A 26117-nucleotide genomic window follows, 5' to 3' on the forward strand; every position below is an offset into this window, starting at 1 on the left:
CCTGTACCTCTTGCAGTTGGAGGAACCAGAGTCTGGCCAGAAATCGGAAGGATGGGGGAGAGGGAGGACTTCAAGAGTGAAGTGAAACATTCTTTTTAGCATCCTAGTGACATGTGGGGGGGAAAATGGATACAGATATCTGACAGAATGACACAGAGGTCAAAAGCATGGCCTCAGCCTGGGCTTGAATCCAGCTCCACACCTACCAGCCCTGTAACTTTGGATTCATTTGCTTAACCTCCTTAAGCTTCATTTCTTCATTCTGTAAGTTGGGGAGATAGTAGTCTCTTCCTTACAAGGTAGTCATGGGAATGAAACAAGATGGTACTTATAAAATGCTTTATCTTGTAGTGTGTTTTAAAATCCTCCCAAAACTTCTATGAGGTAGATACTATTGTACTCATTTTGCTGATGGGAAACTGAGGCTCAGAGGCATTCTATAACTTGCCCACTGTCACCCAGCAGGTAAGTGGAGGGAGCTGGACACAAGCCCAGGATTTCTCTAAAGCTGGTGCTCATCACTACTGCTTTATGCTCTCATTGGCCCATATGGCAAAATCCCAGCAAGTTAGGACTAGGGGATTCTCAGCTCCACTGACCAGCCCTTCCTTTTAGAGTGAAGGAATAACATTAAGAACAGTTCAGTGATCAAGCTGAACTAACGTAAACTAAACTCAAGGGTAGAAGGCGGGTACAAGAAATCAATTCTAAAGACTCTTTCCCCAGCAGTGTTTCCTCTGTTGGTTCATATCCCCAGCAAGGAAGAGCACAGAGTAAATTGAGAAAAATGTTCAACCCAGATACTAAAATAACAATGATTGACTGGGGTAAGGCAGAAGTAGAAGGGTGAAGAAGGAGCCAGGTGGACCCTCTTTTTTTTCAAAGCCTGTTAGTTTCGTTTCTAAAAATGTTAGTTGAATGTGGTATAAAATCCAACCTTTTTGAAAAGCAAACAAATTTGAGATTTCCAGACCCGTTGTTATTTATTAATTGTCCATTAAACACCTGTTGTTATCCATAAACAACAGGCCTTAGGCAAACCAAAGAACAATTAGCTTTTTCTAGTGTCAATAGAAAACTAGTCCACAAACTCCCAGCTGGTCTTCCCAGCTTCTGACATTGGCCTCAAATATACATACTCAAAAGTTCAGAAGAGAAACTTAAAATAAATGTTACTAAATGCTTGCTCCTTCTTTGGCTTCAGAATTCACACAAATGAGACCTGTAGAGTATAAAGGTTTTACTTATTTAACTGGCTTCAATATTCAATTTGCATTTATACATTGGTCTGTGTGTTTGAGAATGCTTCATCTATTTGTATGAATTTGATACTATCCAGTTTAGATTGAATACCTGTAGAGGGCAGCATGCCATATTTATTTAATGGACGGATACAGAATCTTTCCTAATGGTGGCGGTGGTTATCATCGTCATCACCATCACCATCATCATCACCGCTCTCATCATCGTCACCATCATCATCACCATTATCATCACTGTTCCTATCATATTCCTGGGTTTTGATCTTAAAGAAAATTTCCATTACAAAGCCGCAAGGTAGGCGACGGGTATATAATCTTTCTCTTCTTTATGAAGATTGTGCTGATTATTTCCTGACATTATTTTACTTAAAATGCAGAAGGCTCTCCCACTTGCACACCACAAAAACTCCTCTCTTATGTAAGATGTTGGCATAAAATTCTGCCACTCTGCTATTTAAATAATTCAAAACATTTAAGACAACATGCAAAGGCCTATCACTAACAGAGAGCTGTGGGCAGAGGAGTCAAACAGAAAGTTCCTCACCAAGGTATGTTTTCCCTCACATTAGCCTGTGGTCTGACAAACACTCCCGGTTGAATCTGTTTCTTTAAGATTCTAAAAATAAATTGATCTGTAAGTGACTTTGCTGTAATACATACAGTGAGTCAGATCAAGGAGTAAGAGCCATTTATAGAATGTGAACTAAACACTGGCCTGAGACAACCATTTAACCCTCGCCAAACAGAGAAGTGGCATTTTGGATTGTACAGAGCTTGATCTGCAAGGCTATTTTGAAACAGAAAGATTTTTTTATTATAACTTTGGCTAAAAATATTAGAATATGACCAGAGGCTACCACAAGGTCAAAACATTTGTTAACAGGACGAAATGTTACCAGTATAAGAGTGTGCAACTGTCCATGTATGAAATCTTGGACACACTCAGGCCCAAACATATTATTAGCCATCCGTATTCATACATATCTAAGTAGAGACTGTATTTGGTGCAGAACAACAAGTTGTCATTCTACACATTCTCATATAAAGAAGCAGATGGGAGTATTTTGGCTTGCATTGTACAGTGGTTTGGAGTGGATTTGTGTGACCATAAATAAGTCATTTAACATCTCTGAGCCTCAATTTCTTCATCTATAAAATGGAAATAAGTACAGTCCCTACCTCAAGACGTTGATGTGAAGATTAACTAAGAAAATGTATATAAAACACTCAGTACACATAATACAAGTTTAAGAAATGCCAGCTGTAATTCTGCTCTCTTCAGCCCCAGCTGTTATATAGGATGGTGCAGTCTCCCTCCTCTTTGGGTGCCCCTTCATTGCTAGAGTACATCTTCATAGTGTTGTAATAGCTGCCTTAGGGGAAAGTGTGATGACTACAAGTTGGTAAGGGTTTTCTTTCCCCTCCTGCATGGCTGATGTAATGAAGATCTTTAGGAGGATATATGATCGGAGGGAGGAAGGGTGTTGTGTGCGTGTGTGTGTGTGAGAGAGAGAGAGAAACAGAGAGAGAGAGAGAACGAATGTGTGTATGTGTACAAGAATTCACCTGGTGACAAGAGAAACTTGCCACTCTCCTCACCTGAGTTTCACACACAGGAAACATTCGACATTGCCTGCACACAGATCTCCAACCTCACACACTGCAAAGAGCTGCACTGCAAGGAATATGACTTCATATCATAATGTTCATCACTGACCTCCACCCTGGTAATAAGATCCTTTTTGGCCCTTGTGCAGTTAGCATCCACCTGAGACTTCCTAACCATCTCCTCGATAGCAAATTGGCAGCAAGTATTAGGAAATTCCATGCTGGTATTTGCATGAGTCTTCTCCATTGACATCGTTTATTTAGATTACAGGCGCTTCCTCAATTATAACAATACATCAACCATTTCAGGTTTTTCTTTCACCTCCGGATACATGTTGCCCTTAATAAATGAAGCTGAAGTCAGAACACGTGCTGGTATGACGACACCATCCTGTCTTTCAGGTGTGGTTTCAGGGTCACACTGAACACTTGCATCTGGAAGGCTGACTTCACAGCACAGCACGGCCACATTCTGCTACTCAGGGGGGTGAGATCATGGTGCTGGCATGAATTTATCGGTCTTTTAAACGAATGGGGTTGAATTCAATCTACTGACCTTGATTGGGAGGCTAGTGATACAAGCTGTGTAAAATAAAACAAGACAAAATAAACAAGGGAAAACCACAGCGCATGCAGCCACTTGGTTCAGAAGTGACACTACTGAATTTGGTCTGTGAAGGTCTTGTCACATGAAAGCCTAGAAATAGCTATGACCTAAACATGGGGGTAGGAGACGACCCATTTAGAAATGAATGGACACATTCCATTGTGTTTGTATAGTGTTTAAAATCTATTTTGGAGCAAGGAGATATTGTAAATACTTTCCTTTGTTCATAACTATCATAACCCAAACTTTCTGGCTCTCGGCATTTTTCAGTAACCCTGCGTGCCAATAGTTTTTTACACACTGCCTGACAAGGCAAACATTATTCTACCAGAGACGCAGGATTCCCTGTGACCCCTCTGAATCTCCAGGGCCAGCCAAGACTAGATTGGACTTTCTGACTAATCCTAGTCAGGACATCTCTAGGGGCTGCCCTAGTCTCACTGCACAATTCCAAGGCCACTCAGTTCTGAGGGCCCTCAGGAGATGTTGCCATATTAGGCATGTGGAAATGTCCACACCATTCTGAAATTCTTTTGGAAATAGAGATTTAATATAACTTTTTCAATTAGCCTTCAATTCCAAATTTGGGACTAGACTTTAGGTGAGATTAATTCAGGGACTCCTCATTGGTTTTGTAAAATGTTAATGCCAGCAAGCATTCCTTCATCTTCAACAGTAACTGGATCATAGATTTTCATTTAATTCTCTCTTTTTCATTTGATTGTCTCTTTGGTTAATGGCATTTCTATAGCAGAGGACACAGCAATCTTCACAGACATCTCTTGACTCTAAAGTGGCTGGCTGGATAAGCATATTATTAAATGCAGGTTAATCTGTGGCCTCTTTCCTCTTCACCATGATGGCTCTGGATGACAATAAGGGGGGAGCCTGGGGCCAGGTACGGAAAAGTGAATGGTATAGGCATTTCCTGGATATATGGTTCCTAGTATCTCCATAATGCCAAATATAAATTGTAGTTAGAAACTGTTACCCTATGAACACCTTCATCACTTAAAGAAGATTCCTTCTGGAGACAATAATGATCTTTATTAGGTACCAGGCCTGCGTGAAGATCTGGTGATACCAAGACATGACCTTGGTGGGTGTGATTTCATAGGAAAAGTGGGCTCTAGAATGTTCCCTTTAATAGTAGAATTCTTTAGTAGCACTGTTCACTAAGACACTTGGTATAAATGGAACCACCTCTTCCAAGTGGATTTAGTTATTGAAGAAATTAAAGGAATTCCCTCCAAGGTAGCTTTTCTCATCAGATGGCTCCAAAACAAAAACCTCAACAATCTTAGCATAAAGGGTTCAGGAATAGTGATTTTGGGCATTTCCAGAGTACTTCCTTCTATTTCTGCTACCTCAATAACAGAGACTAAATCAGAGACTTGGCATTGACTGCTCCACTGATCCATTAATTCTAAGTCTTTCACTGATTCAGTTCCAACTATATGTTTGATAGAGACAACTTTTATTTACTGTTTAAATCATACAGTAATCTAAGCAAACTCATCAGTTCAAGGATATTAAATCAAAATCTATTTACTATTGAGTAGGATTTAATTTAAGATGGAAGCTTCCTGGAGATCCAAATCTGGGGTTTAGTGAGACCATCCTATTCTAGAAATGATGTCAGAAGACTGTTTGGGTGCTTACCTAGTAAGGCACCAGGGTCCTGTTATTAATAGATCTGTGCAAAATAATTTACCATGTTAATACCCTTTCTTCCTCCTATCCAATTATTCCATATTGATGAATCTCTTATTTAGGCATTATCGAAAGGTCACTAGCCAGTGCTATATCTAATTCAAAAACGTATTATTAGGCTTATACCATAACAATTTTAAGAAATGACCAGTTCTGTGAGGATGATCTAAATAGCCATATTCATATTTTCTCCTATATTTAGAATCAGGGTCAGACCTTCTCAATTTTCAGGGCCATTTTTACTTTAAAATTTTACTTTACTGTTGTAAGAACACTTAACATAAGGTATAACCGCTTAACAACTTTTTAAGTATATTATTACATTTTATTACACATTATTATGTATTATTATTATTACACTTTATTATACATTGTTGTTGACTATTAGTACAATGTTGTACAGCAGGTCTCTAGAGCTTACTCATCTGGCTTGACTGACACTTCATGCTGGTTGATTAGGAACTCCCCTACTTCTCCTTTCTCTGAGCCCCTGGCAACCACCATTCCACTCTCTGATTCTACAAATTCAACTATTTTTGATACCTCATATAAACAGAATCCTGCTGTATTTGTCTTTCTGTGACTGGCTCATTTCACTTAACATAATAACTTCTTGGCCAACATGTATGTGAAAAAATGCTCAATGTCACTCACTAATCATCAGGGAAATGCAAATCGGAACCACAATGAGATTAACACCTCACACCTGTCATGGCAGCTATTATCAAAAAAACCAAAGACAAGTGCTGGCACGGCTGTGGAGAAGTTGGAAACCCTGCACATTGTTGGTGGGAATATAGAATGGTGCAGCTTGATAGAAAACAGTACAGAAGTTCCACTTACCTCAACATAATAAAGGCCATATATGACAAACCTACAGCCAACATCGTTCTCAGTGGTGAAAAACTGAAAGCATTTCCACTAAGATCAGGAACAAGACAAGGTTGTCCACTCTCACCACTATTATTCAACAGAGTTTTGGAAGTTTTAGCCACAGCAATCAGAGAAGAAAAAGAAATAAAAGTAATCCAAATCAGAAAAGAAGAAGTAAAGCTGTTACTGTTTGCAGATGACATGATACTATACATAGAGAATCCTAGAGATGCTACCAGAAAACTACTAGTGCTAATCAATGAATCTGGTAAAGTAGCAGGATACAAAATTGATGCACAGAAATCTTTTGCATTCCTATACACTAATGATGAAAAATCTGTAAGAGAAATTAAGGAAACACTTCCATTTACCATTGTAACAAAAAGTTAATAAATAAAATACCTAGGAATAAAGCTACCTAAGGAGATAAAAGACCTGTATGCAGAAAACTCTAAGAAATTGATGAAAGAAATTAAAGATGATACAAATAGATGGAGAGATATAACATGTTCTTGGATTGGGAGAATCAGCATTGTGAAAATGACTATACTACCCAAAGCAATCTACAGATTCAATGCAATCCCTATCAAACTACCAACGGCAGTTTTCACAGAACTGGAACAAAAAATTTCACAATTTGTATGGAAACACAAAAGACCCCAAATAGCCAAAGCAATCTTGAGAAAGAAAAACAGAGCTAGAGGAATCAGGCTCCCTGACTTCAGACTATACTACAAAGCTACAGTAATCAAGACAGCATGGTACTGGCACAAAAACAGAAACATAGATCAATGGAACAGGTTAGAAAGCCCAGAGATAAACACACACACATATGGTCAACTTATTTTTGATAAAGGAGGCAAGAATATATACAATGGAGAAAAGACAGCCTCTTCAATAAGTGGTGCTGGGAAAACCAGACAGCTACATGTAAAAGAATGAAATTAGAACACTCCCTAACACCATACACAAAAATAAACTCAAAATGAATTAAAGACCTAAATGTAAGGCCAGACACTATAAAACTCTTAGAGGAAAACATAGGCAGAACACTCTATGACATAAATCACAGCAAGATCCTTTTTGACCCACATCCTAAAGAAATGGAATTAAAAACAAAAATAAACAAATAGGACCTAATGAAACTTCAAAGCTTTTGCACAGCAAAGGAAACCATAAACAAGATGAAAAGACAGCCCTCAGAATGGGAGAAAATATCTGCAAATGAAGCAACTGACAAAGGATTAATCTTCAAAATTTACAAGCAGCTCATGCAGCTCAATATCAAAAAGACAAACAACCCAATCCAAAAATGGGCAGAAGACCTAAATAGACATTTCTCCAAAGAAGATATACAGATTGCCAACAAACACATGAAAGGATGCTCAACATCGCTAATCATTAGAGAAATGCAAATCAAAACTACAATGAGGTATCACCTCACACCAGTCAGAATGTCCATCATCAAAAAATCTACAAACAATAAATGCTGGAGAGGGTGTGGAGAAAAGGAAATCCTCTTGCACTGTTGGTGGGAATGTAATTGATACAGCCACTATGGAGAACAGTATGGAGGTTCCTTAAAAAACTAAAAATGGAACTCCTATACGACCCAGCAATCCCACTACTGGGCATATACCCTGAGAAAACCATAATTCAAAAAGAGACATGTACCACAATGTTCCTTGCAGCTCTATTTACAATAGCCAGGACATGGACGCAACCTAAGTGTCCATCGACAGATGAATGGATAAAGAAGATGTGGCACACATATACAATGGAATATTACTCAGCCATAAAAAGAAATGAAATTGAGTTATTTGTAGTGAGGTGGATGGACCTAGAGTCTGTTATACAGAGTGAGGTCAGTCAGAAAGAGAAAAACAAATATCGTATGCTAACACATATATATGGAATCTAAAAAAAAAGAGAAATTGGTTCTGAAGAACCTAGGGGCAGGACAGGAATAAAGATGTTGACGTAGAGAATGGACTTGAGGACACGGGGAGGGAGAAGGGTAAGCTTGGACGGAGTGAGAGAGTGGCATGGACATGTATATACTACCAAATGTAAAACAGATAGCTAGTGGGAAGCAGCTGCATAGCACAGGGAGATGAGCTCAGTGCTTTGTGACCTCCTAGATGGGTGGGATAGGGAGGATGAGAGGGAGACGCAAGAGGGAGGAGATATGGGGATATATGTATATGTATAGCTGATTCACTTTGTTATAAAGCAGCAACTAACAGATCATTGTAAAGCAATTATACTCTAATAAAGATGTTAAAAAGAAAACAGTACAGAAGTTCAAAAAAAAAAAAAAAAAGAACTACCATATGATCCTGGAATTCCACAGCTGAGTATTTATTCAAAAGAATGGAAATCAAAATTTCAAAGAGATTTTAGCACTCCATGTTCACTGCAGCATTGTTAGCAATAGCCATGATGTGGAAACAACCTAAATGTCCATCGACAGATAAATGGATAAAGAAAATATGGTGTAACCATGCTTAAAAAAGGGAATTCTATAATATGCAATTTTTTTCAGAAAAAGCTAACAATTTTTGAGCATTTACTATGCTAAATGCTCACTTGCATTATTTCATTTAATCCTCATAAACACCTATATCGTTAATTATAATTATGTACCCATTTTTCAGGTGAGGAATTGCGGCCAAGAGCAGCTCAATAATCTGCCTAAGGTCTCAGGACAGGAAGTGGTGGAACCAGCACTCAAGCCCAACTCTTCTGATTACAGATAAGTTCTGCTTTTCTCTGAGGCCCACACACTCTTCACTACCTCACGATATTGTTTCCATTTGTCAAGATTTTTTTTTTTTTTTTTTTTGCTGTACACGGGCCTCTCACTGCTGTGGCCTCTCCCGTTGCAGAGCACAGGCTCCAGACGCGCAGGCTCAGCGGCCATGGCTCACCGGCCCAGCTGCTCCACGGCATGTGGGATCTTCCCGGACCAGGGCACGAACCCGTGTTCCCTGCATCGGCAGGCGGACTCTCAACCACTGCGCCACCAGGGAAGCCCCATTTGTCAAGATTTAATTTCCTTGAAAGCAAATCTTTTCAAATCTAAAATCTTTTCAAATCTTAAAAGTTTGACTTATTCTGAATTTTCTAGAAGAATCTATGAGAAGATTGCAAAAGTTGTTTCTCTTATCTATATAGATTAAATATATCCCTGGTTCAAACCATATGGGATGAATTACTGTACCATCTTAAAAGTTATTGTTTTGAAAATCTTCACTAAATCAAGTCCATTTTATTATAATAATGCCTAAATTATGCAGAAGCTTACAAACTGTTTTCAAATCTCATTTTTTAAAAAGTCTTGCATTGAAGTACAAGGATATGCTTTGAGGAGAAAACTACTGGCTAGAAACTGTAAAGGACAATAGTAACACACTACGTTTGTATGGTATGCTACAGTTTCACAGTAATTCTTGTGATCTTTTTTTAACATGAGACAGGCAGGAAGAGTTACTATACAGCTGAGGCTCAGAGAGGTACAACCACTGGCCCAAGGTCACACCTTTAGCCCATGACCACAATCCAGGTTTTCTAGTGCTGTGTCCAGTGCTGTTTCCCTATGAGCCTCTGTTCCCCACAAAACATGGAAACACCTTCTCCTTCCCAAGGTTTTCTACATTGTCATTCTGGAGAAACAGAGGCAGGTTTAGATGTGTGGTTTCCTTACTGAAAAGGATGGTGTCTATCTCAATGTCGAACGACAGGGAAAAATAAGCAGGCACCAAACAATTTTCTCCTTAATAGCTCTCTCAAAATCTACCCAAGTGGGCTTCCCTGGTGGCACAGTGGTTGAGAGTCCGCCTGCCAATGCAGGGGACGCGGGTTCATGCCCCGGTCCGGGAGGATCCCACATGCCGCGGAGCGGCTGGGCCCGTGAGCCATGGCCGCTGAGCCTGCGCGTCCGGAGCCCGTGCTCCGCAACGGGAGAGGCCACAACAGTGAGAGGCCCGCGTACAGCAAAAAAAAAATCTACCCAAGTTAGAGTAGGCCAAAGAGAGAGAAGGCATTTGTCCAGAAGAAACATTTGCCGTTGGGGAGCATTCCCTGGGATATCCAGGAATCCTCTTGGCTAGGTGAGTGGTAGATTTGGATAACCATTCTCTTCCAGAACCAGGCTATGGGCCACCTAGTGCAACCTTGGAGCCATGCTGGCTGAGATCAGATCCCACCTCTCCCACTTGCTAGCTGTGGTCCTTCAAGCAAGTTATATAACCCCTCTGTGCCTGTTTCCTTTGGCAGCAAAATGAGGACAACCACCATCTACCTTGCAGGACAATTTAGGGGCTTCCATGAGTTAAATGTAAAAAGTACTTAGGACAAGACTTGGCAATGTGCCTGATGAGAGCCATTATTTTTATTATCTTAATGAATGAGCCTCTCGATTTCTTTACCTAGCAAGTGGGAATAATGACAAACCTGTAACAAGAATCAAATTATATTAAGCCTTTGAAAGTTCCTTATAAATCATAAAATGCTCTGTGCATCTAGAGAATAACTGCTGTTGTGCTGAAGAGAAAGCTGCGATGTCTGAATTATATCTGCCTTCCTATTGCAAGGAATTTACCCTTTCTCCTCAAACTGAGAAAGAAAGTGATTTATATTATGATCCCTAGCCTAACCCCATTGGTAGCTTGTTAGGCAGGAATCAAATGGTTGAAGTTAGTGTCTAGCAAGGCGGCGTGTTTACCCAAGGCCTGGTGAGTCTCCATGTCTCAGGGGAGGCTCATGGAGATTTTGCTCACTGGGATGGGAGGCCTGGCCCAGCTGCGTGTGGCTGTGTCTGTGTATAGATCTAGAATCCGAGAGTCCTACCGGTCCTGCAGGATTACCTGGGCAAAGTCACAGGCCGCCTGGAGCCCTGAAAAGTGGGACAACTGCTAACTGTGGGTGGCTACTCAGGGGAGCCTAGAGTCCTTTCACCAGTCCTGAAATCAGAGTTGCATCTGACAGAGAAGAAGATGTGTTGATGCAGGGTAAAAAAACAGAATGAAATGAATTTTTTCAGAGTTTGAGATGACATGTGATTTCTGACAAGATCGGTAGGAATGCAGTTGATACAAATGAAGGAAACATAAAAAAATATCTCCTCCTTTTCCTACAGCATCATGCTCTCACCCAGCGGCATACACACAGACTCCAAGCTCTAATGTCTTTAGGAAGACACGGATGCCAAGTGGGGACAGCTGTTCCCCACGCCCTTTCCTGGTTCACTGTGGATGCTCCATCCTGAATGCCTGCTGGCGTCTCCCAGTGCAGTTCTACCCAGTTTTCCAAGTACAGTTTCAATACCATCTCCTTTACTAGGCTGCCTCTCAGTCTTCACCTAGAACTAACTGCTTCCTACCGTGTCCTCATAAAACTTTCATTTGGACCCCTTTCATGCAGGGCTATCAAAGTTTGCCTAGTTTCATAATGAGTTGTGCAAACTGTCTCTGCCTTTTGCTTATAAGGGACTGCCTCTTGTCATCTCTGTGTCAGGGTGACACCTACACCGCACGCTGCTCAAAAGAGTCACTCAATAAATATTCATCAAGTGAATAAATAAATATTTGTTGACAATAATTAACTTGAACTGAGAACTTCATGGCCTCCAAGAAAGGCTCCGAATTTGTTAAATGAAGCACTGCTCTTTTTTCCCCCCTCTTATGCTTAAGGTTGTTTCATAACATCTCCTGCCAGGAACTGCTCCCATTATTAAATTAAGTGCCAGGGGAGCAGCAGCACCTTCTGTGACTAAGTACTGAGTGAAACTGTGATGAAGCGAAGCCCCCATTTGCTCCTAATTTCAGAGGTGACAACTGTCGACTTTATTTTTGTACTCCTTCTGTCACAGCCAGTGTGATTCCAATGGTGGATTTTGGAATTGTGTTTTCTGCTTTCCTCCTTCTACTCACCCCCTCGACCTGAGCCACTCTGAATACACATACCCAGAGAGGAATTTCAGGCACACTAATGAGAAAGCAGAGTCCACATTTCCTATTTGGAACCTGGGACTGTGCTAAAACTGGATTTTGTGCTCCTAACCTGTACTCACTCATTAGTTGTACGGATGAGAGTTCTCTGCACAGAGAACTGAGGGACAGGTGGACAGGGAGTTTCGAAGTAGGATCGTTTTATTGTATTTTTCCTCTACAATTTGAGATTAACTTTGTCATGTAAACGATTAACGAGAGTTCTTCAGATGTTCTTCTGAATTGCTTTTCCCTCTCAGGGATATCGGTAAGCATCCCCTACACTGGCTCCCCTGTGGAGGCTTTCCACGGGTAAAATTCCAAGTACAGTTCTCAAGTACATGGAATCATTCTTATGGATGATGTCAATAAAGACTTCCAAGGATTCCAGCATCCTTTCCTCAACTCTCTGAACTTCAGGCTGAGGCTTCAAGAATGGTACCCCCAGGAGATCCCCTAAAGGTTATTGCCCACAATGCCCACTCCCAAGCTTTAGACTTTATAGCGACTTAGATAGCATAAACCTTGGTTTAAAGAATAAAAATATAAATGAACTACTGAACTGATGGATGAATAAATGAAATAACACATTCTTAGAAATAACACTTAGCTCTTCATGGTCACTGGATCCTAAATATCCTGATGGGGACTTATATATTTTTTACCCTAAATGAAAATCATAAAATGTCTTAGCTGAAAGAGACCTTAGTGATAGACTACATACGATTTTTAAAAGTCATGGCCTCACTAATGAACTTATCTATGAAACAGAAACAGACTCATAGACATAGAGAACAAATTTGTGGCTGCCAAAGGGAAGGGGTGTTAGAGGAGGGATGGACTGGGAATTTGGGGTTAGTAGATGCAAACTATTATATGTAGAATGGATAAACAACAATGTCCTACTGTATAGCACAGGGAACTACATTCAATATCCTGTGATAAACCATAATGGAAAAGAATATGAAAAATAATATATATATATATCTGAATCACTTTGCTGTACAGTAGAAATTAACATGACATTGTAAATCAACTATACTTCAATAAAATAAAATTTTTTTAAAAAGTCAAGGCTTGATTTGTTCAAATGAAATTAAGAAAAAACTGCTTCTCTGGTTGAAGTGTAGGTAGGGGCCTGGAACCTGCCAGCTCTAAGAAATTACATAGCTTGTTCAACATCATACAGATCTCAGAGGTAGAGGCACGACTCCTGAGGTCCTGGCTTGGTTTTTCCTGCTGCATGCTACAGCCTTTTACTGGTGAAGGGTTGTTTCTGGGTACTTACCGGGTAAAAGGACATCTCTCTGACATTAAAATAAATGAGCCATAGATTGCAGGAAGTTTTGAACTGGACTTCCAGGTAGTCACATAGTTGAAGGTAGGTCCTCCTTACAGAAGTATTCCAGCTAATAAGTGAAGAAGGAATGATAGAAATAGACTTCACCATTTTGCAATCCCCGAAGATGTAATGGATCTAGGTGAGGATTGTCAATGACTGCCAGCACCCCAAAGAGAGACGAGCAGATTTTGGTGCCTCCTGACAGAAGTATCCCTCATTGCCTATGAAGTACTCTTGCCAAAAAATTGAACTCGATGTTAAATGAAGTCTAGAAAGCCCGAATTACCAATTTATGAGAAATACAAGAAACAAAGGAACTAGTTAAACTGACACCATGAAAATGGAATCAACAATATTCACTTTGTACAAAACTCTACAAACTCTTCAACAAATAAATTTCAAGGCAAAACAAGAAAAAGCGGGGGGAACAGATCTGTGATTTAAAAGCGTGTAAGAAGACATGTCAACCAATTTTAATGTACAGACCTTATTTCAGTCCCGATTAAAATAAAGGGCACTTATCTGGGAAAGCACCAAATGGCAGAGGTATACCCGTACTCCTGGGATACTCCTGGCTGCAGCCACAGCCCAGCCCACATCACAGAGTTCAAGGAAGCAAGGCCGAGCTGGGCCACCTGATCAAGGACAGGGAGACCAAATCCCTGGAGGAGATTCCTCTCTTCTCCTTTCCCATCAAGGAATCTGAAATCACTGACTTTCTCCTGGGGATGTGCCTCAAGGATGAGGTTTTGAAGATTATGTCCATGCAAAAGCAGACCTACACTAGCCAGTGGACCAGGTTCTGTTGCCATCTGGGACTACTACGGCCATGTCAGTCTGAGTATTAAGTGATCCAAGGAGGTTGCCAGGGCCATCCTAGGGGCCATCATCAAGCTCTCCATTGTCCCCGTGCGGCAATGCTACTGGGAGAAGAAGACAGGCAGGTCCCACACTGTCCCTGCAAGGCACCAGCCTCCATGCTGAGTGCCTCTTCCCACCCCCAGAGGCACTGGCATCATCTTGGCCTCTGCACTCAAGAAGTTGCTGCTGATGGCCAGTATGGATGACTGTCACACTTCGGCCAGGGGCTGCACTGCCAACCTGGGCAACTATGATGCCACCTCCAAGACTTACAGCTCTCTCACCCTGACCTCTGAAAAGAGACCGTGTTCACCAAGTCTCCCTATCAGGAATCCAGAGACATCTCCTACAGACTCACACCAGAGTCTCCCTGTAGAGAGCCCAGGCTCCATCTATGGCCACCACTGTAGCAGTTTTATATAAGAAATATAAAGTGAATTAATTAATTTAAAAAAATAAAGGGCCAAAATCCTATGAAACAAACAAGGAAATTTGAAGGATATTTTAAAATATTAAGAAACTATGGGTAACTTCTTAGGTGAAAATGTGGTATCATGGTTACTTTTCTTTAAAGAATACTTATCTTTCATACTTACATGCTGATATACTTATGGATAAAATGCTACATATGTGGGATATGCTTCAAATAACCTTGGGAGAGGCTGGAAGTGGGCAGAGACACGGATGAAACATGACCAGTTGTGAGCTGATAATTGTTTAAGTTGGGTGGCAGGTTCATGCTGGGTCATTATCCTGATCTTTGTACTTACATAGTATTTGAAATTTCTATAATTAAAATATTTAAGAAGTTTTGTTCACAATTATAACATAAGATAGTTTCGCTTAATTGTTTAAAAAAAATGCTGAAAGCCAGGAAGGGATTTCACATGAAGGTAAGAAGCTTTTGGAAATGCAGGTGTCCCTCATTATGACTGGAGCATGAGGAATCTCTCCGAAGTGACAACAAGAGTATCCAACCCTTTTCAATTGAAGCAAGACTAGACCAGGACAGCAAACCTGCTGGTGGTGAGCGTGGTATCTCACGAAAAAGGCATGGTCTCACTGACTTGGTCTTGGTCTCACCAAGTATATTATGAGTGACAGCAGCAGCCTAGCCTCTGTATGTTGTAACTAATCATAACAGGACATTATGAAATTATATATTTTGCAATGTAATTAAAAGATCTTTCCATAACTGCAAGATTAAATCCCAAATGGCTAGCACAAATGACTGCCATCTGAACAAGCTTTGAAATGGCCAGGGTACTCACCCTCAAGACAGCATTCCTGAAGCAGATCAGAACGTTCCAGGCTCACAAGAAGCCTCCCCGGATTCTAAGTTGCCCCCAAAGGATGCAGTGGCTTGCACATTGGAAAGTTTATCTATGACTCTAAGCCACTCCAAGGCCATTTGTAAATTACTGCTGGGGTAATTTACAAATATTGAGATTTGTTGACCTGAAGAAATAAAGATTTCCACAAATGCCTAATGCAGTCAGGCAGTCACTCACTGGCAAGATCTTGTGTGAATGTCATGCAGTCAAATATGTCATCAAGTATGACAGTTTCCAAAAGGGACCCAAGGAAGGTAATGATCAGTAATCAAGGGGTCAAATCAAAGTACATGGAGGGATCCCAAAGCTTACCTCTAACTTTGTCCTTCAAAAACCCAAATCCAATGGAGCAATCACCCATCATTCCGTTCACATCAAGTTGAAGTGATCTTTTATTCTAGGAGTAATGGCTTGATGAGTTGACACCTATGAGTCATAAGCAGCCCTTGTAAAAAGCCCAGTGACAATGTGTTAGCTCACATTTAAGCCTCAGCTGTGTTTCCCACTCTGTTCCCAGTAGTCCCCAACTTCTTTGAATCTAGGGTGGGGTTCTGGGCCCTGGCTCAATGAGTGGACTCAGTTTCAGACCAAATATATTGCAGTGAACCTTAAAAAGTCACACATTTGCAATGAGACTTTCTTCAAGGGGAAAATGCATTTTTAGTTATTTGGCCAAAACAAGCAAAATGCTCAAAATGTTGAAATGGTGAGGCCGCCACTATTTCATTACTGCTTTGCTGAGGCAAAGAAGTGAAGATATTTTTCTTTGTGGTTCCAGCAAGCAGGCATACATTTATCAATCAGGACACTCTACAATGGATGTCTAATCAGATACGCCAGTCCTCTGGGTAATTCCAAATTCCTGCATAGAAACTTTGGCTTCTTTTAATGACTGCATTTGGAGAATGAACTAAAATGGTCAAAATTTTCAATACATCTTGGAGAAGGGTTAAGCACAAAAGTCCTGTTAAACAATAATGGGATTTGTGTGTGAAACATGACACTCTTTGAACACTTTTGAGAAAGTTACTCTCCTCTTTCCCTTCCAACTAATAACAATTCAACATTATTTAACATAATCCTACTGACAGGTAATTTCTGACACGAAATTTATTACTGACTTGCCCTTTGAGGGCATGTTTCACTATTAATGTTTCCTTTTAAAAGCTATAGCATACATTAGATTCTCCTACAGCGTTTCCCCATGTTTTCCTTGGAAACCCCTATTTTCTGTGGTATTTTACATTACCCGAACCTGTTTTAATTCTGGATCCTTACACACACACACACACACACACACACACACACACACACACACACACACCTCCTTTCCAGAAATACGTCCAGAAATATCCTTAACACTGAAACATTTTATTCTACAATTATTAGGCTTACCTAGAACTGAATAAACAACATTAGTAGAGCATAAATTTAAATTAGTTTCTCCTGTACCTAACTGGGTATGTGATTGACTGAGCTAGAGGGCTCGAATTCAACAGGACCATGCCAGGAAATGGGGGAGCTGCAGATTGCGGATGTTATCCATGTAGGGCCAGTGAGACCTGCAAGCGTCTGCCCTCATTGGTGCTTTGAGTCTTTCACAATGCAGGACACATGAGACTGTGCAGAACACATTTGTGATTCTGACTCATTCAGAGAGATGATTCTTTACCTGGTGAGTCAGCATGAAGCTAAGTATTTCCCTACCTGTGCTAACCATACAAGGGCATTGCTACCTGGAGGATTAGGTCATCTGCCCCAGAAGGAAATGCACACCATCTTTGGTTTTTCTGGAACAGCCTTACTGGCATCATGAGCTCATAGGCTGGAGCTGACCACGTGGTGTCCTTCCTTTGAAAAGGAGGCATCGTCTAAAGGGCTGGTTGGCTGGCAAAGCAGCAACGAGACAAGTGAAAGAAATATTCATTCATTCATTATTTATTTATTCATCTGTAATTTTAGGGAGGTCAGGTTTGTTGAGTTACAATTTACAGATGGTAAAATTCACCCTTTTTAATATTGCAGTTCTCTGAAATTTGACAAATGCATAGGGTCATGTAACTACTACCACAACCAAGATATAGAAGAGTTCCATCGCCTCAAAAAATTCCCTCACCCCCTTTGTAATTAACCCCTTTCCCCACCCACCATATTTATTTTAAAATAATATTCAAATGATTTACAACAGAGACATGAAGTCACCTGCATGTTGTGACTTGTCCTTAATATAGTGGCAGGATTTACTGGTAGCGAGATTCAGAGACACTCCATACCACCAGAAGTCTGAGAACGTGCTGGGCGAGATCTATTGCCTCACATTTGCCCTAATGGATAACCTATTTCTGCAGAGAAACACATGCAGGAGTGATTCTACTAGGTAAATTCTTAGCTTTCTAACTCTTCCTCCAAGCTTAAGAAGAAGACTTGCATCTCCCACTGTTTCAGAAGACTAAGTTCCCTTCAGTCTCCCACCTCAACCAAATTCTAACTGGAAAAAGCTGGAGATAAACACACTCTCCCCTACCTTGGCCCTTGCCTCTCTCCCCACAGACTGACACACACAGGAAGCTCTCTCTCTTTCTTTTACACATACACACACACGCACACGCACACGAAACAGAGGCAACACAAAAACTGCCAAGATGGTCTGTCCTCCAAGGTGGTCGTAAAATCTTGAAGGCCACAACGGGACCTTCTAGGCCCAGACCTGTGCGGAAGCCTGGGGTGAAAATCCTCTATCCTGAGAAGCTGGAACAGATCCGAGGGCCTTGCACATTAGGGAAGAGTTTTACATTCCTAGGTTACTGGGCCATTAGCAGCTCTACCATCCATTTTTCATTTGAAGGAACCTTTATAAAGGTTGAATTCTTATCTTTGGGAGGCCAGTAAATGCAGTTCTTGTGTTTTCATTTGGGTTTATTTAGCCTGGGGGATTTAGGTCCCCCTGTTTAGGTAGTAAATTTTCCCCTTTGTGTGAATGTATGTGGTTAATATACTTAAAAATCCATCAGGCAAGGATAACAAAAATGCAGCCGCCTTTACACAGCAGTTTTTGGCAAGAATATAGTCACTCAGGATGGCTGTGTGGTGCTTATAATTGAATTGTGGTCACTAAGCCGAATGCTATCAAACTCTGGAAAAACCAAAGCCAGATACCTCTGAGCACGCCTTTCACCACCTTCCCTCTGGTCCCTTCCCTTGCTGCCAGCTCCCCCGTTCACCCAGCTGGCAGAGTGGGACACAGAAAGAAGCCCAAGATGAATAAACGGCAGACACTGCTACAGCCTTTAAACATGTACCAGAAAAGATGGACTCCAGCGCCTGAAAGGACAGAACTGAAGACCTGACGGCCTGAGTTGCAACGCTTGGGAGGCCAGTGAGGGAGAAGCTGCTCAAGAAAAGGAAAACGACAAAGGCCCTCGAAGACGCCCTTGGAGAGCTTCCAACTCTTGGCTGAGAACAACATTAAGCTTTGGCCCCTTGAATCAACATTATCTGACACTAGGGCACAGATTCCGGGCGCCCCCAAGGTCCCCCTCACAACGGTAACCTTGGGTGGTCGATGGTCCATTAGCCGATTTTTCCTCCTGCCCGCTCTGACCCCACACGCTCATCTCTCTGCCACCTCCCTCCCCGGCACTGGTGGCAGAGCCCAGTCACCAGGCTGGGTTCAAAAGCTGTGGGCTCTGACCACAACGAGCATGAAACCTTCCCACTCGGCCACCGCTACTGCCGACTGCAGGAGACCCAGTGAAGACCACACACCCTAGTGTTTCCAACTCAACCAGGTGGCCTTGGTCCCTGACAGATCTGAAACAAAAGGAGAAAACCAGCTCATTGCACAGAGTCATGGCAGGAGGAAAGAAAAAATCCTTCCATACAACTCTCTCTAGCCTAAAGACAAAATCAAATCAAAATCAAAATACACATAAGAGGATTATTCTACTTAAAAACTACCTTTTAAAACAAATAAATAAAAACTACCTTTTTCATTAGGCAAAGGGATAGCTCAATATTTCCTATCCTTCCCAGGCACTGCACTTATTCAACAAATATTCTAAATGGGCACTCAAATGTAACAATGGTACCCAGGCTCTTTGGGTGCATAAGCCCATCCCATATGCCGTGTAAAGGATAGAAAAAGCACTTTGGACTCAACCACCATCCTAGAGCAAATTCTGCAAAAAATGTGCTCCCAGAGCTAAGGAGCCTAGGAGCAGGTGAGCTCAGGGCCTAGAAATTCATCAAGATGGAAACTATAGGCAGTCCAACACAAATGGCTTCAAAGCAAAGGACAAACTGTCCCATAGACCTAGGACCTAAAAGAAAGCTATGTCTAAAATGTACGAGTCAGAAAAGCACACATTTCTCAAAAGGTAAACACACAACCTCCTACTCAAGAACTACTGTACTAATTCAAATTATCACTGCTTCCTGCTGATCATGGTTGCGTAACCACCTCAGGTCTAACTTCGTAGAAGGATGCATCTGCATGGCTATTTAAATTTACACCTCTGTGGGAGGGAGACGCAAGAGGGAAGAGATATGGGAACATATGTATATGTATAGCTGATTCACTTTGTTATACAGCAGAAACTAACACACCATTGTAAAGCAACTATACTCCAATAAAGATGTTAACAAAATAAATAACTAAAAATAAAGTTACGCCTCTGACATCTTGCTTTAAATGGTAAGCTCCAGGGGGAGTTATTTGACTTTCCTATTATAACCTCAGAGATAGCATGATATACAAGTAGGTCACAGATTATGAATGAACACAGATGAATAATTACAACTGATCAATTTTTATGCCAATAATTAAAAAATCTTCTCTTTTAAATTAAGATAATTTAAGAAGAAATGTAGAGACCCTATTCTTCTCATATTTGAGCCAGGCAATACTTAAACTTACATATAACCAACCAGTCCCTATCATTAACCTTTATTGACCTAAAGATTACTCATGTATCAACACATGTCAACCATCAAGTTGCCCCACGCCCTCAGGAATTTCAGAGACCTGTTTTAAGAAAAGCAGTAATGACTTCTGAAGGAGCGAACAATGGAATCTGATTTTCTAAAACAGTTTTAGGGTCAATGATACGAGTCCTTACATCCTGGATTTTAACCTGCTCATGTACTGTGGGGAAGGAGGAAAGACAGGGGCCAGGGAGGCAGGGAGACTGGGATTGATATCAAATGACATCTTAGAGCAGCGCCCTTGCCAACCAAATTCTGCCTGGCTCTGACCATAGACTAGTTAGCAGCTTCAATTACATAGTATTTCCCCTTTAACATTTCCCTCCCCCCATTCATGTTTTAAAACATAATAAAACATAATTTCTTATGTTACTGCCAAAAGGGTCTTTCTGGCATTTTACTGCTAAAGTCCTATCCTTCCACCTACACTCCTCGACCTCCCCCACCCCTCCGCTACTAAAAAAAATCACAACTGAAAGAAAAGAGAAAAGAAAATGGAAAAGTATGAAACCTGTGAACACACATAAGGGGGAAAACACTCCTTGCCCTGCTTTCTCCAAAAGAGTGAGGAAAGACAACCAAAATGAAGGGCAAAAGGAGCGTGTGTGTGTGTGTGTGTGTGTGTGTGTGTGTGTGTGTGTGTGTGTGTGTGTGTGTGTGTGTGTGTGTGTGTGTGTGTGTGTGTGTGTGTGTGTGTGTGTGTGTAATCTGTATGGTACAAGAGGAAGCCATATAAGATCTCTCAGTGCCCTAATGTCATGCTTAATAAACAAAGCTCACAGTCAATGACATTACCCAGGAAATACCATGTCCCGTACTGTTCAGTGTTTGTTTCAAAGCGCTAAGTCTGGAGAAAAACAAAGGAAGCCAGAGGGAGGAAGAGAAATTCAGTTTAACTGTACTGCTGTGAGCTCTAAAAGCAAGCCAAATCCCAAGTCTGCCTCTTTTATTTTGTTAGGAGAAAATCTTTTCAAGTATGCACATGATAAAAAAAAAAGAAAATCTATGGGCACTGGTCTTCCTTTGGGTAAGTCAGTGGTCTTTATCATTTCGTTTTAACAAAGAAGAAAGCATAAAACCACTTCCCTTCCAATGCATCATACTTCCAGAGTTTGGTCCCATAACTAACACAGAGTTGTGTACTTCATTAAAACTCAGAGATCCACCTGGTTTAAGGTTTTACAGATCCATTAGGCAGCAGCTGAAATATGGTACCATTTTCTCATATGGCAGGCAGTCTGTTATTATGGATCGGGTCCTCCTGGCAACGAACGTGCCAGATGAATTTACACTTTCCAGTCCCTGGAAGGCCTCACATGCCCCCAGCACATGTATGTACACACTGTTTCGCTCCCACTCAGAGGACATATTATGTATGTCTTTCTTTCTTTCTTCTTCTCTTCTCTTCTCTTTCTTCTTTCTTCTCTTCTTCTCTTTCTTCTCCCTATTTCCTCTTACATTCAGTCATGTGGTCCCACTTTTTACACATTTCTGGAGTAGTTTTATCCTCCACCTCCAATACATATACATTTGGGGTATTTTTTGACCACCTTCACTCATGTGCTCCCCTCCCCTCCCCAACCCCTCCCCTCACCTCTGGCCACCACCAGTCCATTCTCTGTATCTATGGGTTAGTGTTTTAAGTCTATCCATGTTGTTACAAAAGGCAGGATTTCCTTCTTTGTTATGGCTGAATAATACTCCATGGTACAGTCGACTCTGAAACAACGTGGGAGTTGGGGGCATTGACCCTCTATGCAGTCGGAAATCTGCTATAACTTTTAGTTGGCCCTCCGTATCCACGGTTCCTTCATACCCAAGGTTCTGCATCCGTGGATTCAACCAAGTGTGGATCATGTAGTACAGTAGTATTTACTATCAAAAACAATCTGTGTATGAGTGGACCCATGCAGTTCAAACCCATGTTGTTCAGAACTCAACTGTGTATGTATATGTATATATATATACACACACACATGCCACATCTTCTTTACCCATTCATCTGTTAATGGACAATTAGGTTGGTTCCATGTCTTGGCTCTTGTAAATAGTGCTGCAATGAATATGGGGGTACGTATATCTTTTCAAAGTTCACATTTTAAATACTAGTTAAAGGGTTGCCATTCACCTAGAATCTCTTTGAAATGAGTCCTGCAAAATAATCGGAAAATCACAACTTTTATATTTGCCTCTAAAGCCTAACTATAGCAACCACAATCTAGTTTTTCAAAGGGATCATTATATTTGTCAGCAGATAAATCTCTTATTTATTTCTGACGACCTTATATGTATAACGTAAGATGGTATTCCTGAGACAATTAAAAAGAAAAAAGAAAAGAGCATGTACAGACAAGGAAATGCCATGCTGCATCTAACAAAGATTGCAGAGGCTTAACAGGAGCCAGTTCTGATTAGGAACATTTTGTAATCAGGAAGCAGAGGGCAAGCGAATATGAGCCATTTCTGCCTGCTGAGGATTCTTTTCCAGGGTGAGTGGCTGTTCTCATACCAAAGCTGGGCAGGGACACCAAATGTATCTGCCAGGAAAGCCATACAAAGGTGTGAGATTTCAGGGCTTCCCTGGTGGCGTGGTGGTTGAGAATCCGTCTGCCAATGCAGGGGACATGGGTTCGATCCCTGGCCCGGGAAGGTCCCACATGCCGCGGAGCAACTAGGCCTGTGAGCCACAACTACTGAGCCTGCGCATCTGGAGCCTGTGCTCCGCAACGGGAGAGGCCGCGACAGTGAGAGGCCTGCGCACCGCGATGAAGAGTGGCCCCTGCTCTCCGCAACTAGAGAAAGCCCTTGCACAGAAATGAAGACCCAACACAGCCAAAAATAAATAAATAAATAAATTTTTTTTGTAAAAAAGGTGTGTGATTTGAATCAAGAAGACATGGGAGTAACTCGTTGGGTGATTATTCACACTCTTAGCAGGGAAGCAATGAAATTAATATGTAAATATTTTTAAGTCAAACGAATATTTCTACCCGCAGGCATAGGATAATTTGAAGAACAGAATGTCAATGTCTCAAATTAAGCAGAACAATCCTGCTTCATGAGATAAATTATCTTTCAGTGGTATTACATGGACATTTTAATCTTATAAAACATAAACAGTGGTGCTTGCTATCAAAATATTGTCCCCAAATATTGTCATTTCCTCTGTCCTGAAGACAAGATTAAAGGACAAGCAAGGAGATGGCAGTAATGATTTTCAAATTGTATTCTAATCACAATTTTTTTAATCAACTTTATTGAGATATAAATTATGTATGATAAAATTTATCCATTTCATGTGGAAAGTCATTGAGTATTGGCAAGTGTCTACACCTGTGTCACCACCAACATAATCAAGACATAAGACAGTTTTGTCACCCAAAAATTTCTCTCATGTCCTTTTGCTGCCGGTCCCCTCCTGGGCCACCACTAACATGCTCTCTGTTCCTACAGGGCATTTTGCCTATTCTAGCATTTCGTGGAAACAGAATCATAACAAATGCATTCTTCTGTGTCTGTCATCTCTAATCTTGACTTGCCAAACCTACCATTTTGCTCAAAGTCCTGTGCCCCTCACTCCTGCATCTCATGGTCAGGAAATCAGCTTCAACTCTGATAACCAGACCAGGGATGGACAAGTGCCATTTTTGAGAAAGTCACTAGAATAGCAGGAAACAAGGAGTGGGAAGTTGCAAAGGTCAACTCCAGTTCATTTCCTTTTGGGGTATTAATTTTAGCACATTGTTTGGGTTTCCCCAAGAAGATATTTTTGGAAGAAGGGGATTCCAAGCATGAAGGCTAAACATAGAAAAGAAGACCCTTCCCATACTCTTTCCCACACACGCCTTAAAGTGTTAGGTCTTTGACCAAACAGATGCAAGATAAGTGCTTGATGATGACATCAGAGAGAGAAGAAAGAGATGGGTTTTCTCGCAATATCTAGAAGAATTTGGGAAAATACTAAAGTACAAAGCAATTGTGGATTACTTATTTCTGAACCTACTGATATTCTTCTCACCTAAAGTAGAATTTTCCTGGGTTTATAAATTAGAAGTTTTCACTTACCACCACTTAACACCAAACACGAATACTTTCTTCTTGTTAGGACCAAGCAAGGATATTTTTGGTTGTGTGAGACATACAGTTGTCTATGGACCTGATACGCTCTATATAAGCCATCCCAGTGTCAGAAGAATCCTAATTATCAAAATTATTAGGCTATTCTGTTTCCTGATGTCCTCTAAGACCTTCCTGTGTGACTCAACTTTTTCAAATAAGAAAAGGCATAAATTGTTCTGTGTCCTAAGTCTTTACGTAAACATCAGCTCCTGGGTTCTATTTGTCCTCAAGCTGCTGTCACATAATGATTGGAAGAGAAAATATTAATTCTTCCAGGGCTCTGGGGTATAATGCAAGCAATAAATCAACTTACATAATTTTTTTTGAAATAAAGCAAAAGAATAAATTAGTTAAAATTATTTAAGAGTAGTGTTTGTCATTAAGAACCTTTCTACTTCAACTGAAACAATTTTGATCCCAATGATAAGATTATTTTAATCTATGGTATTGTAACAGATGAAAAAAACTAAGGCAAAAACAGGAGACAACTAAGATGATGTATACTGAGAAGAATTACAGAGAGGGCTGTGCTCATGACTATTTTATTATTTTATTACTTATTTAATATTTATTATTTTATCATTTAGTGAGAAATTATGTTGGATTCTTGCCCTAGAAAGAGCAATACTTCCTTCATCAGACAGATTATCTGACCAATAAGACAGTTAATCAAACCACTAAAGAGAAGGTTAATCAAACCACTAAAATAGAATGAATATTCAAACGAAAAAAGTTTTAATTCTTCTGAATAGTAAGTCAACATCAGGCACTACTTAGTAGGCAGTCTTGTCTTACATTATCTAGTTCTATAAGGGAAAAAAGGGTTTATAAACTCTGTTAACCATATATTCAAAAGATCAATGGCCATTAAAATGATCCTTTCACTGACATTTCTCAAGGTCAATCTCTCACCCATGTGAGCCTCTGATGGCAGAAAATAAACCCAGATCTCACCATAAACATAGATTCTTTCCAATATCTAAAGCCAATGTAAAGGAGAAATAGAATTTGTCATATTTCTTTGGTATCAAGGGTGTGTGTAGAGGCAGTGGGTTCCAGGGAAAAGAGTACCAAAATAAAAATTTTATAACTCGGGCTTCCCTGGTGGCGCAGTGGTTAAGAGTCCGCCTGCCGATACAGGGGACACAGGTTCGTGCCCAGGTCTGGGAAGATCCCACATGCCGCGGAGCAGCTAGGCCCGTGAGCCATGGCCGCTGAGCCTGCGCGTCCGGAGCCTGTGCTCCGCAACGGGAGAGGCCACAACAGTGAGAGGCCCGCGTACCACAAAAAAAAAAAAAAAAAAAAAATTTATAACTCGTCTTTGATTCCCTGCTTCCTGTAGTAGGGACCTGGAATAAGTCATGGCCCTTCTAGTCTCCTTTGGTTCTTTATTTGTTTAAAAAAAAAAAATGTAGTTGGAAATTG

At 40.8% G+C, this 26117-nt stretch overlaps 1 protein-coding gene and 1 pseudogene across 4 annotated transcripts in view; one reads left to right on the forward strand and one right to left on the reverse strand.

Annotated features, from left to right (window-relative positions):
* The window catches only part of CREB5 (cAMP responsive element binding protein 5), a 412090-nt gene that overhangs the window by 191101 nt on the left and 194872 nt on the right, over positions 1 to 26117 (reverse strand). The window lies entirely within an intron of this gene.
* Positions 1409 to 14632, forward strand: LOC115853906 (small ribosomal subunit protein uS5 pseudogene; annotated as a pseudogene).

The sequence above is a fragment of the Globicephala melas genome, chromosome 9, assembly GCF_963455315.2.
Source record: "Globicephala melas chromosome 9, mGloMel1.2, whole genome shotgun sequence".
Classification (NCBI taxonomy): domain Eukaryota; kingdom Metazoa; phylum Chordata; class Mammalia; order Artiodactyla; family Delphinidae; genus Globicephala; species Globicephala melas.